The sequence below is a fragment of the Myripristis murdjan genome, chromosome 15 (genome assembly GCF_902150065.1).
Source record: "Myripristis murdjan chromosome 15, fMyrMur1.1, whole genome shotgun sequence".
In the NCBI taxonomy this organism is placed as follows: Eukaryota; Metazoa; Chordata; class Actinopteri; order Holocentriformes; family Holocentridae; genus Myripristis; species Myripristis murdjan.
In genome coordinates, this window is record NC_043994.1 from 27,966,254 (window position 1) to 27,978,892 (window position 12,639).

The window sequence follows — 12,639 nt, forward strand, 5'->3', positions numbered from 1 at the left end:
AGATGCTATAATCAGAGAATCAAATAAGGTTTTCAATCTATCACTTTAAAAAGTTACTCATTTTCTTTTTTGTGTTATGTTTAGGTAATGGAGCCTTATCTGGCTGGCCTGCGAGACAGCTTGGACAGAAGGTTTCAACACCTGGACATCCTGGGAGCCTTTCACGTGCCTTTCACGTCAACACAGGACATCTTTGGACCCTGTCTGCAAAATTCCTTCAAAAACCTGAAAATCCTGCCCTGCCCCAAGAATGGACATCATATAAGCAGCATCTACTGACTGGAGCCTTCAAGGTAAAATGAGAATTTAATCAAGAGGGGAATTATACAGAAACATGATTGAGGAACCCTGATCAGTGTTTTCCATTTAATGTGTGTCAGAATACAGACCAGCTCAACATAATGATGAAACTGGCATCGCAGAGCGATGAACGGGGACAGCTGTACCCATGCCTGAGCCAGCTAGCAGCCATTGCCCTAACAGTGCCCATATCCTCTGTGACCTGTGAGAGAGAGTGATTTTTCAGCAATGAACAGGGTAAGACATTTGGTTAATAGTAAACTGTAAGTCAGAGATGATTTGGCTTTTCTCAATTTCCCAAATCCCTTTTAATCACTTTTAATTGTATTTTTGTGTAGGTGAAGACAGACCTGAGGAGCAGGCTGCAGGGGGGCCATCTGGCAGCATCTGTGGGCCACCTCTGACTGAGTTTAACTACAACAGAGCCTTAGAGCTCTTTTTCAAAAAAAAAAAAAAAAAAAAGATAAAGTGCCAGGCTGCACATTGTGCCAGTAGATAGGGATACAGTGACATCTTGCAATATAAATAAAGTATTTATTTATAAAAACATTCAGTTTTAAGTTGTCATAATTTCACTTTTATTTTTTTTTCGTGGCCTGGCCATGACCTGACACTGAAGCCCTCCCCCACACCTTCAAAAAATCCTGGAGGAAACCCTGACCTGTCTATCTATCTAGACAAAAATTGTCTTTCATGACAAAACTTGCCAAACATGAAGCTTATGCTAAATTCTCACCACAGAAAATAATTACACATTCAGATGCAATCACACAGTATTCTCACATGAAAGCCTTCCTAACCAGCGTGTGTGGGTGATAACAGTGACTTTCACTGACGCCTGTCTAGTATAACGAGCAATTATCTTTTCTAACACTCTGAAAAGTCTTGGGTTAAAAATAGACTAATTTGCGTTATTGTGGCTGTTAAGGCTTTCATTTATTAATGCCTTGTTGATGGCAGGTTTAGCTGGCAGTATGCCCACACAAATGTCTTGCTTCACCAAACTGTATTTCTGTATTTGTCTCCACACTCATCATGACAAGCTGCAGTGTGAGCTAAAGGTATTTATTGCTATTTACAGTGTACTGGTTCGTGCTGTTTTTAGCTTGTTCTAGCTGTTAGCATGATGCTATGGACGCACAGTGCATGGGCCACAGTGTCTATAGCTGCAAACTTCTATAAATACTTTATAAGGGCTCATGCTGAAAACACAGTATAAGCAATTAATAGCTCAAGTTAGCTGACTCTAGAGTGCCTGTAGAGAGAGAGTGGCGCCACCGGAAGCTCAAAACGCTCGCCGATCACGTGGTCTATGTAGCCCCCAAAAGTTCCAGGAAGTGCTCGGCGGGCAATAGAAAGCAATAGGAATAATACGATAATCGGTAAAAACATGATCAATAAATGCTTTGCTGTGCAATATTTTTTCATAGTTGTGTTAATTGATTTGAACTATGTTAAATTTACTAAACCTGTATGGTCATCTACAGCAATGTAAATCGTAATATTTTCTCATTTTATCTCTCAGTTTTGACTGAGGCAGACTAACAGGTGACGAACATTGATTTGCCAACTGACAACACAATAAGTCTGGAAATCCATGTCCAATAAATAAAATTTGGATTTCTAATCATAGCAAATAAATGGACTCCTATCATTTTGTTAACTACTCTTACTTATCAACATCTCCTTGTGTGAATTACTTTTAAGTCTGTTACTTTCACTAAACCTGTACAGTCGCTGACAGCAATAAAATATAAATATTTTCAGTTTTATGTTGTTTTTTTTTTTTTTTATTTTGACTGAGGCAGACTATGATTTCCCAAGTAACTACACAAGTCTGGACTCACAATATAGAGTTCTTGCAGGTAATCCATGGCAAATAAATACAATTTTGATTTCAATTCATTGCAAATATATGGATTTCTATCACTGTTAACTATCCCAAACTTACTCTCTACATATTATACATAATAAATCACACACATACTCTGTTTTTCCAAATACACTTAATAACAAAATGAATTCCTTTACAGCAGCATAGAACTCTAATAGATCAGCATGTCTAGCCATGTGTTTTCTCTGCTGTCCTTGAATAGTCTTCACCATGGTATGCTGTGCTGCATGGGGATGCTCCAATCGTTCAGAGAAAGGCGTGCGCATGTATGGCTTCCCCAAAGACAGGCACAGGAGGAAAATATGGATGGCTAAAGTCAGCAGGAGAAATATGACCACCTTCATTGATTGTGAAAACAAAAAAAATATGTGAGGTAATCATATTCAAACAATGCATTGCACATTTTCAAAGACCACACCATAGGGAAGTTTAATATTTTTTAATTAAAAACAGAACACAGAACAGAGAAAATAACACAAAAGCCATGGAGCTTCCTAACGCTGTGGGTGTGTTGGAGAAGGAAGCTCTGGCACTCTCCAACAAGCTTCCATCATGCTGTGGAGGAAAAGAAAAAATCATCTGGAGATTTATAAGGCTGAGGTTGCGGATTCAAGCAAAAAACAAACAAACAAAAAAACAAAACAACAAAATGACAAGAAAAAAATCACATCACTGCTTCTTGACCACACAGCACCTAGTATAGGTAACTGCTATTAACTGCACTATTCCACAAAATAGCTCACTTTCTAGTTATGTAAAATGACCTGTGTTATTATTGGCCTGTATAGAGTTAAGTGTGTGCAACGCGGTGGTAATAAGACACATTATGACCCACAGTCCAGAATCAATATCTTCATATCGAGTGCTTTGCCCATCATTCCGCAGCCTCAATAATAAATTAAAATTAAATAGAAGTACAATAGTTCTCCCTACATATTAACCTCGCTATCAACAGCGTTGGATGAAGTTATATTTAACAATAGAATTTGCATTTATAAACCTGCGGCATGTGTTGCTATCATTATCCAGTGTGCTAGCCTAAACTTTTATCGGTTTATATTCTCTAAATCTACTAATCAAAGCGGTGACAATCCGTCAACATACTTAATTACTCGTGTCAATTTGATTTCGATGCACAATTGATATGGAAATACGATTATTTAAACATTTTACCTTGAAAAGTGTAGCTCCGACAATCTGCTCCGTTGGAATACATTGTGTGGCGGTTAGCTTATGCTAACTTCCGGGAACTTTCGAGGGTCTCCGTACGCCGCCATTGCTGTGAAAAAACTGAACCGTTGCAGTGAACGGAGTTGTCGCCACTCTCTCTCTACAGGCACTCTAGCTGACTCTAGCTAACATAAACTATAGCTGGAGAGCACACGAACCGTTGGCAGAAACTAGTGTTAGGTAGCGTGAGTCACAGCTTTGTTTAGCTATTTATTTGTATAGCTGTGTACAGGTTGTGCTCTCTACCTGTAATACACCAAGATAACTAGGCTAAGTTCATGTTAACAGTGAAATTTGAATTAGTTACAGGTTTACCGTGTTAGCGTAGCCCAGTTAGTCCAAATGCTGGGCTGATGGGTTGAGGCTGTTGGGTTACAGGTTGGGAGGGTTTGACACGACACATGACCTGACCTGACTTTATTTGAACAGGAAATGCTAAGACAGTACAACTGGAGCAAATTCTTTTTTTTTTGTTGTTGTTGTTGCTTGTAGCAAGAAAATAATGGCTGGGAAATCATGGACTTGTTTCATTACTGCATCATTTCATAACAATTAAAAATTTTCAGCTAATTTCTAAATGCAGAAGTTGGCCAAAATAAAATAAAACAAGTAATTTTAATCAAAGTGACACTGATAACCAAGGATTTGCATTAAAATTTTCAACCCAATATTTGGTCACTTTAACTGAACAATGTAGTCATTTTTACCCAGTTTTGGGTGGAAAGCACAGCCCACCATGTTGGGTCAAACTCATAACCCAACCCTGCTGCTTCATAGAAACCCAGATCTGGGTCGGCCCCTTCCTCACCCGGCGCTGGGTTACCAAAATTACCCAAAGTGAGTCATTTTTAACCAACAGTTTTAAGAGTGTATCAAGACTGAATTGTTAAGTTCTTACTCTTTCAATCTTCGGTTTCCACCAACAGAATCGCTCGAAACTTTTTAAAGTGAACGTGTGATTCACAGGCCTGGAACGAGGCTACCTCTGACTGTCACAAAAGTAAAAAGTCCAATATTTAGCAGGAGATAAACATTTATAAATGTTTATTCCATTTCTGAAGTTCATCACTCCAATTCCTCATAAACTGTAAAACGTATGTTTTATGTATTAGCACTATTTAACGTTTTTAATTGGAAGACATTGTGGGAAAAAAAGTGAAGTGATTTACAAGAAAATCATTCCTTCTTTGGGTTTAGGAAAGCATTTAAATTACTGCTGTTGCTGACACTCAAAAATCAAGAAAAAAAGTATTGTAGTATAGCTATCCCTCCCTCATTCCCACCTTTCCTCCTGTCTTCCTTGCGACATTCTGCATTCGTTCCCTTCTTCCTTATTTCCTTGTTTCCTTTTTCATTGATTCCTCTTTGCCTCCTTGTTTCCTTCTGTCTTTGATTGTTTCCCCTCGTTCTCTTCATCATTTTCATTCGTCGTCTTCTTCATCCTCTGACTAAAGCTGCCCTCCCATGAGCAAAGAACACACACTCCTCATGGAGCAGCAGCTCACAGTTTGATGAATGTGTTGATGTCAAATGTCCGTCCTCCCCCAGGTGCCTTATTGCTGCTCACAGCTGTATTTTTACTTTATTTAGTTTCCAGAAATGAAGAGTGAGTGAGGCAGTCGTAACACGTTCAAATGTAAGTCAGGAAATACTGTACGTGGTAAGTCGTCAAGCAGATGATGATGAGCAGATGAAGTTGTGTAAATTTGCTGGAAACCGGAAGTCATGATGCCTTTGATACACAAATTTGCAGCCTCTTCTCAAGAAATTTCCATTGATTTTCCTGGAGATGTCCATGCGTGTGTGTACTGTATGTGCCCATTGTTTGTCACACCATCTTTACCGCTATGACACAGCAGGAGAGGCCATGTCAGAGGTCCACACAGCCAGCGAAGGGTTAAAGCAGTGCTGTTTGCCTCACTTGAACTCTCCTCCAAGAATCTATCAGCTGCTCTGCAGGTTACAAACAGAGCTCCTGCTCAAACATTTCACTTTGGAGGCAAATATTTACTTTTTAGCTCATAACTCTCAATGAGTTCACCGGGTTCATGTGTCCAGTGGCTGTAGATACACCCGCCACTTTCAAAGCTCACCTCAAAACCATACTTTCTGACAAACACAAACAATGTAGATGCTCTCAGTGTTATTTCTGTGCTCAGCAGCCAGTAAGATCCACTGGTAGAAAGTTTGAATATCTGTGGTAACTATGGATTCATGGGTCAGGGAATTGAAACTGTCGATAAACAGTTTCTGGGTAATGCAAGTCGGGGATACGGTTGCTGAGCCTGCCTGCCTGTGTTTTCAGCGTCACATGCTCTATATGCAGTCGCACACATTCACAAGCTGCCCAGTACAACCACAGACCTCCACGGTCAGCCGCTGACTGGAGCAGCTGGGGTTTCATTAGCCCACATCTTACAAAATGAAGGAGTCGCCTACAAAAATGATACACAGATGACACACAAATCTACATAACACCTACACTTACAGGGAAAGGGAATTCACAAAAGTATTTCCTGATGGTGTGGAAGCCTTTTCTGATGTTGCTTGGTGAGGCCTGGCTTTGTGGCTCATGGGCTTTGCTGCTATTTTGTGTTTTCTGTGCAAACTCTGTTCTGTTGTGCACGCTGACTAATATTTTTGGTGGTTCCCAACCCTCGTGTTTTGTTTATTTTTTTTATGTTTGTGTATGTTTGTTGTTGTTAAAAACGTTAAAAAGAAAATAAATCTTGGCATTATCTTAAATTTTGATAACCTCATCAAATCAGTAACTTCATCAGCTTATTACCATCTACAAAATATTGCAAGAGTCAAGGAATTTGTGTCCAAGCAAAAGCCATGTACAGCAAGTTAATCAGCATATAAACATATCCTACTAATATTCTGTCCTAACATGCTAACAACTGGATATAAACACTATTTCCTGGTATGACTTGTAAAATCTAAGGGATAATTCAAGTAAAAATATCTTTGAATTGAATGCAGCTTCACCTTTGTGGAAATAAAACTTTTATGTAGATTTCTGGTGACACCCTCAGGCCAACTGAGGTAACATTTCCCTTTACCAAAGGCCCCCTTGTATCTGGCCGTGCCATGATGAGGTAAAACAATAACTAATAATAACTTTAATAATAGTAATTTTATTCACATGGCACTTTTTAAAATAGAGCTATAAAAGTGCTGTATATACATAAAATTTGGTGTCAAAAACCTTTGACATTTGGAGATTTCTGTAATTGCATTTTGGATGGGTAGGATGGCAATCTTTTTTTTTTTTTTTTTTTTTTTTTTTTTGGAAATTGCTCAGAAACCAAAGCCAAACTAAAAACTACATTCTCTCTAGTTTGTGGATGTAAAGTTTCATGAGGCTGTGATTCTCCCAGAGGTCGCTATAGGTCATTTAATACAGTGACCTCAGGTTTAAAAAACTGGTCTGCCTGCAGTGAAATGGCTCCTATGGGGGCGAACATCGTCACACATGAATCAAATGTGGCTCATTGAATCCACAAGAGTCTCAGCTTTCCAGTCAAAGCCAACTGATGCAGCTCCAAGACTGTTTAGGCCCCAGTCTGCACAAACACACCATTTTACAACAGGCCACAAGAACACATATGGACTGCAGGGTTTGTGGCCCAAACTGCATGGGATCAGCAGAAGGTGGGCGTGTCTGCAAAGGGGAGAGCCGTGGCTGCCCAGAGAACCCATTTTCATTCTGAGAGCTGGAGGTCAGAGGTCAAGGGACCCCGCTGGAAATGGTCATGTTAGCTTTGACGCTTTTACTTGGCTTTAACTTGTGAAAAGTTAATATAATGCCAGTCGATTCCTAAGGTTGTCTAGTTTCATATGAAAGGGTTTCAGCTCTTTGGAGAAGCTGATCAGGCCTCCTCTTCTCTCAGCTGCATCTTCAGAGTCCCTTCAGCCTCTGAACGCATCACCATGCTTGGACTCCATGCACATGTTCAGGTATTTGGTGCCAAATTTTCCACCGGGGACGCTGTTTGTCTTTGAGGCACGGTGATTCTCCATCCTGACTCTTCATCTTCGGTTTCAGACGAAGATGCAGCAGCTGTGACAGGATGCAGCTTGAAGATGCTCGGTGGTTGGTTGATGGATGGAAACGACACACGCATTACTCTTACAGCCTCATGTGGCTCGTGTAGACGTGAGGTTTTAATTACACTGAAAACAGACGATCATGCATTGGTTTTCAGGAGGGAAGTGACACAGAAACGTTTTCCTCCATGAACACGTTGGACAGTGCATGTCCCAAACAAAGATGAGGCATCTGATCAGCTGATCACAGACATCAATCATCTGACTGACCTTGTGAACATCAAAAGGTCCCGTGCTTTGACCTGCCGTCAGATAGACTTGAATGTGAATTTAGGTCAAAATTTAGGGGGCAAACAACCATTTACAACCATTACCAATCGCAAACATTTACACATGTTCTGTGTAGGTGCATTAAACTTCCACTGACACATGCATTACTGCTACCAGGCCAAATGAGTTACAGTTACTTCTATATTTCAAATAAATCTTACATGACAAAATGAACAGAAGCAGTAAAAGTGCCATCCAGGATTTGTAATAATAACAATAACAACAACAATAAAATATAATAATGAGGAGAAGAAGAAGAATAGAGATCATTTGTATGGCATGCATTGAGGCCAACGTTACAAAGTGCTTTACAAAGAGTACATAAAGTAAAAGGAAACCAAAAAAGATTTGAAAAAGGAAATTACAATGGTAATGAGAATAAAACAGGCAAGCAACAATAAATAAATTAACAAATAGATAAATAAAATGCCAGGAATACAATATAAAACCAACAGTGCATATTAACACTTGAGCTCACCGTGTACAGTGTATGTGTATGTGGGCTCACACATCATATTAAAAATATGCAGAGTTGTGCAAACTGATCAGAAAAATGATCTGTCCTGCAGTCAGGTGTTTCCCCTCGTGTTCCCTCGTGCACATGATTGCTTTTGGAGCCGAGCCTTGGCAGAGATTTACTTCTGCGTTCACACTTTCCACGGCGAGCCACGCTTTGCATTGTGACTTGAACATGTTTACATTAGTTGGCGGCTCAGGGCGACTCGGCAGAGCGAACATGGGAGGGAATGTGCTGCCGGAGCTCAGAGGTGGCGGTGCGGTTTGATCACCACACCGATGCCGAGCCCGAGCTGTGAATTAGTTATCATGTTGATTTTACTCATGAACCTAATTGGGAAATGTTGACACATAGCGCTTTATGAGTGTGTGTAGAGCCCTGTGTGTGTGAAGGCCTGAAATCACTTCAACATTAGCAAAATGAGACCTGCATACCGAGAAGTAATAAATAAACTGAGGAGTTATATGGAGAAAAATATCTTTGATGATCACCCACTCCTGAAAGCACGGTGCAAAAAAAGTGACAGCTGCGAAAGTGTAAATATCCTAGTCAATCTGAGAGTCCCCATGTTTGAAGTCTTGAGTTTTTTTTTTTTTTTTTTTAATTGTGTTTGGAGATTGGAGATCAAGACTACTCCTGTGTAATGTATTTCACCAGATCTTCAAAACTGCTTGGGATTACTTTGGCTCCTCCTTATTGTTTATTCACAGTACAGAGAATATTCAGCGACTCAGTGACTATTATGTTCATTATAATGCATCCATGGTTTGGAAAGATGTGAGGAAATACTTGAAGATTCCCAAGCATTTGTCAGTATATAATCCCACTGTGCACAACCCAGATCCCCACACTGCTGAGGAATATTTGGACTTGAAAAACTGAAGGGAATCGTTCATTTGACATATCTCTGTACCTGACATATTCTGAAATATATTTTGAAAGATGAATTTAATCTCTTCAATAAGGATTTCTTCAACTATCTCCAACGCCGACATTTTTATAGAGTCGGAAAAAGGAGGGGAAAACTGTGTTGTGAGGTCGGAGAAGTGGAAAAGTTATTTATTACTCCAGCTTGCTAGGAGGGGTCTTGTATCTGAAATATATTGTATGCTGGCAAACACTGGAGCCTCCTCTTATGATCCACTGAAGCAGATTTGGGAGGAAGACATTGTGGGGGAATGGACTAAAAGCACCTCCATAAATTAAATATTATTATTAAAATAAGTTTAACTTTGAATTTTTCCACAGAGCGTATTATACACCCCCATTCGTCTTCATGGAAACAGCTGCTGTGATGCATGTCTTCGCGCGATGTGACCAAAGTTGACCATTCTGCAGGCAACAATCTGGCCTCACATCTAGTTTATATTTATTGTTCTTGACTCCGACTCTGTTTGCTTGTTGGACACCTTAGTACATGTCACCAAAAGTGTATTTCATTATTATTATTGTTTTTATAATCCACCCAAGAAATACGCTCTGTGGAGATGCGGCTAATAGCTCAAGCTTCAATCTCTCTCTCCTCGGAGAAACTCACATATGATCTCCACCAAGGAACTGAGATACTTTGGAATATATTTGTGAGGTAAAGAAATACATAACATGATGCCACATATGACACATACACATTTTTTTTCTTCCCTCTCTTTTCTTTTTTCTTTTCTTATTCATTAATGAATTGATTGATTTCGGCATTCATTTATTTATTGTTATTTTTTATTAATTGTGTGAGTTTTATCCATATTAACCTTATATTAAGTTTTTGACATTTTGACACTTTAAATTTTAGGATAATTTTAAATCACCAACATTACAGTGAAAATCAGTCATATTGTGGTGGAGTAGTTGGTGGTTCAAATATCCAGTGCCATTTTACTATATTGATTTTTTTTTTTTTTTTTTTTTTTTTTATAGTAGTCTGCCTTTGTTTCTTACAACAGAATAGAAATTAGTGAGAAGTTGTTAGTATTTTTTTTTTTTTTTTTTTTTGTACCATGATATCAAAGGTCTTAGAGGTGGTGCTGCAGGCTGTAGGTCATGTGCCTCTGCATTGCTGCATATTTATTGATAGGCTGTAAACAATATGGGTGTAAAAGCAATGAATCTGTCCTTCTGAGGTGTCCTTGAGCAAGACACTGAATCCCTGCCGGACAAAAGAGTATTCCCCTGCAAGGAACAACAGAGTAAAGCATTATTACTCTTAACAGCATCTCCATGAGGCAGCCTGGCACCTTGTGACTCCTTGCTGCTCCAAAATGAGCTCAAAGATCTCAGGGATGCCACCAGAATAATTATGTTTTTTTTGTTTGTTTTGTTTTTTTTTTTTTACGAACTGACTGAAATTCTTCCATGTTTTACAAATTCATCTTGGGAAGCATGACTGTGCAGACAAATTCAAGGTCCGGCTGGCTGAGCATCACAATGCTACCATGACTAATAATAAAAGGTCTTCAAATTCTTCATGCACAGCAATGCGTGCAATTTCACTCATTATTCATCCCTATTTTATTTAGCTAAAGGGATGACTGTTGGCAGAGACTCGTTCTCATGCATTAAAGGAACATAATAAACAAGCACAACTATTAAGAAAGACAAAATAGGGGCGCCCCGGTGGCTGGCCTGGTGGACCAAGAGTAACTTGCTGTACAAATGGCCACAGTGGCAGATTATTTTCCCATTTAAATTCCTCAGCGCTTCTTTAATTTTTGACTGATTTCATTTCATTGTTTTCCTCCATTTCTTTGTAATTCATTGCATTCACTCAACTTCAAATTTATTACAGCCATTAAGAAGACAGAAATCTTTTTGTGGTCAACTGGTTCATGGGTTAGTTCTTTAGAATTAACAACCGGTCCTAATATTTAAAGTGGCCAAAGAATGATTCATGCACAATTTACGGAGCACACTGATAGATGTTGTGCCTGCATATGAGAGTAAAGCTGTTTCTTATTTTGCTGATAAACGACCATTTTTGTGCGATTTAAGCATGATATTGTATGCCTTTTATACTGCTGGCTAAAGATTGCAGTGTATGATTGTCCAAAATTTGTCCAAAACATTAGGTCTATATTCACTGTTTCTATTATTCAAATAAAAAATGTGGGGCACCACCAATAGTACAGTATGCCATTAGATAGATTAGTTGCAGCGGTGTTATCCCATTACAGCACCACGCTGGAATTCAGTGAGCTCGTTAGTAGCACTTTTCTTTTTAACGTTTTTAACAACAACAAACATACACAAACATAGAAAATAAACAAAACACGAGGGTTGGAAACCACCAAAATATTAGTGAGCGTGCACAACAGAACAGAGTCAGCTCAGAACAAAGACACAACATAGCAGCAAAGCCCATGAGCCACAAAGCCAGGCCTCGCCAAGCAACATCAGAAAAGGCTTCCACACCATCAGGAAATACTTTTGTGAATTCCCTTTCCTTGTAAGTGTAGGTGTTATGTAGATTTGTGTGTCATCTGTGTATCATTTTTGTAGGCAACTCCATCATTTTGTAAGATGTGGGCTAATGAAACCCCAGCTGCTCCAGTCAGCGGCTGACGGTGGAGGTCTGTGGTGCATTACCCAGAAGTTTATCAACAGTTTCAATTCCCTGGCCCATGAGTCCATAGTTACCACAGATATTCAAACTTTCTACCAGTGGATCTTACTGGCTCCTGAGCACAGAAATAACACTGAGAGCATCTACATTGTTTGTGTTTGTCAGAAAGTATGGTTTTGAGGTGAGCTTTGAAAGTGGCTGGTGTATCTACAGCCACTGGACACATGAACCTGGTGAACTCATTGAGAGTTATGAGCTAAAAAGTAAATATTTGCCTCCAAAGTGAAATGTTTGAGCAGGAGCTCTGTTTGTAACCTGCAGAGCAGCTGATAGATTCTTGGAGGAGAGTTCAAGTGAGGCAAACAGCACTGCTTTAACCCTTCGCTGGCTGTGTGGACCTCTGACATGGCCTCTCCTGCTGTGTCATGGCGTAGCACGGTAAAGATGGCGTGACAAACAATGGACACATACAGGAATAGCAGGAAGGGAGAGGAAGACAGCTGTCTGCAGGTTGGGGGAGGCAGCGGAAAGAGCATCTTGTTGGCTCTGGAATTGGAGGGAGGAGTTGAGCTGGGGGCCGGGACAAGATGGGCAGTGACTGGCCATCACTGCCGACCCGCCAACTGGAGGATGTTGTGGTTCAAGGTCGAAACGCCCAGTGAAAGTTGGACGCCACCTGACGTCATCTTCTCCTGGCCGAAAGCTGCAGTCATATAAATGTGACTGAAGAAGGTAGCATCAACGTAGATGTATTCAACA

General features: G+C 39.8%; 1 long non-coding RNA gene across 1 annotated transcript; it reads right to left on the reverse strand.

The window, feature by feature from the left end:
* Window positions 1–322: 322 nt before the first annotated feature.
* LOC115373138 (uncharacterized) lies at window positions 323–3,818 on the reverse strand. Its single transcript, XR_003929502.1, has 3 exons — window positions 3,740–3,818; window positions 651–735; window positions 323–502 (listed from the first exon to the last, which is right to left on the reverse strand). It is a non-coding gene; the product is annotated as an uncharacterized LOC115373138 (long non-coding RNA).
* Between the last annotated feature and the right edge of the window lie 8,821 nt (window positions 3,819–12,639).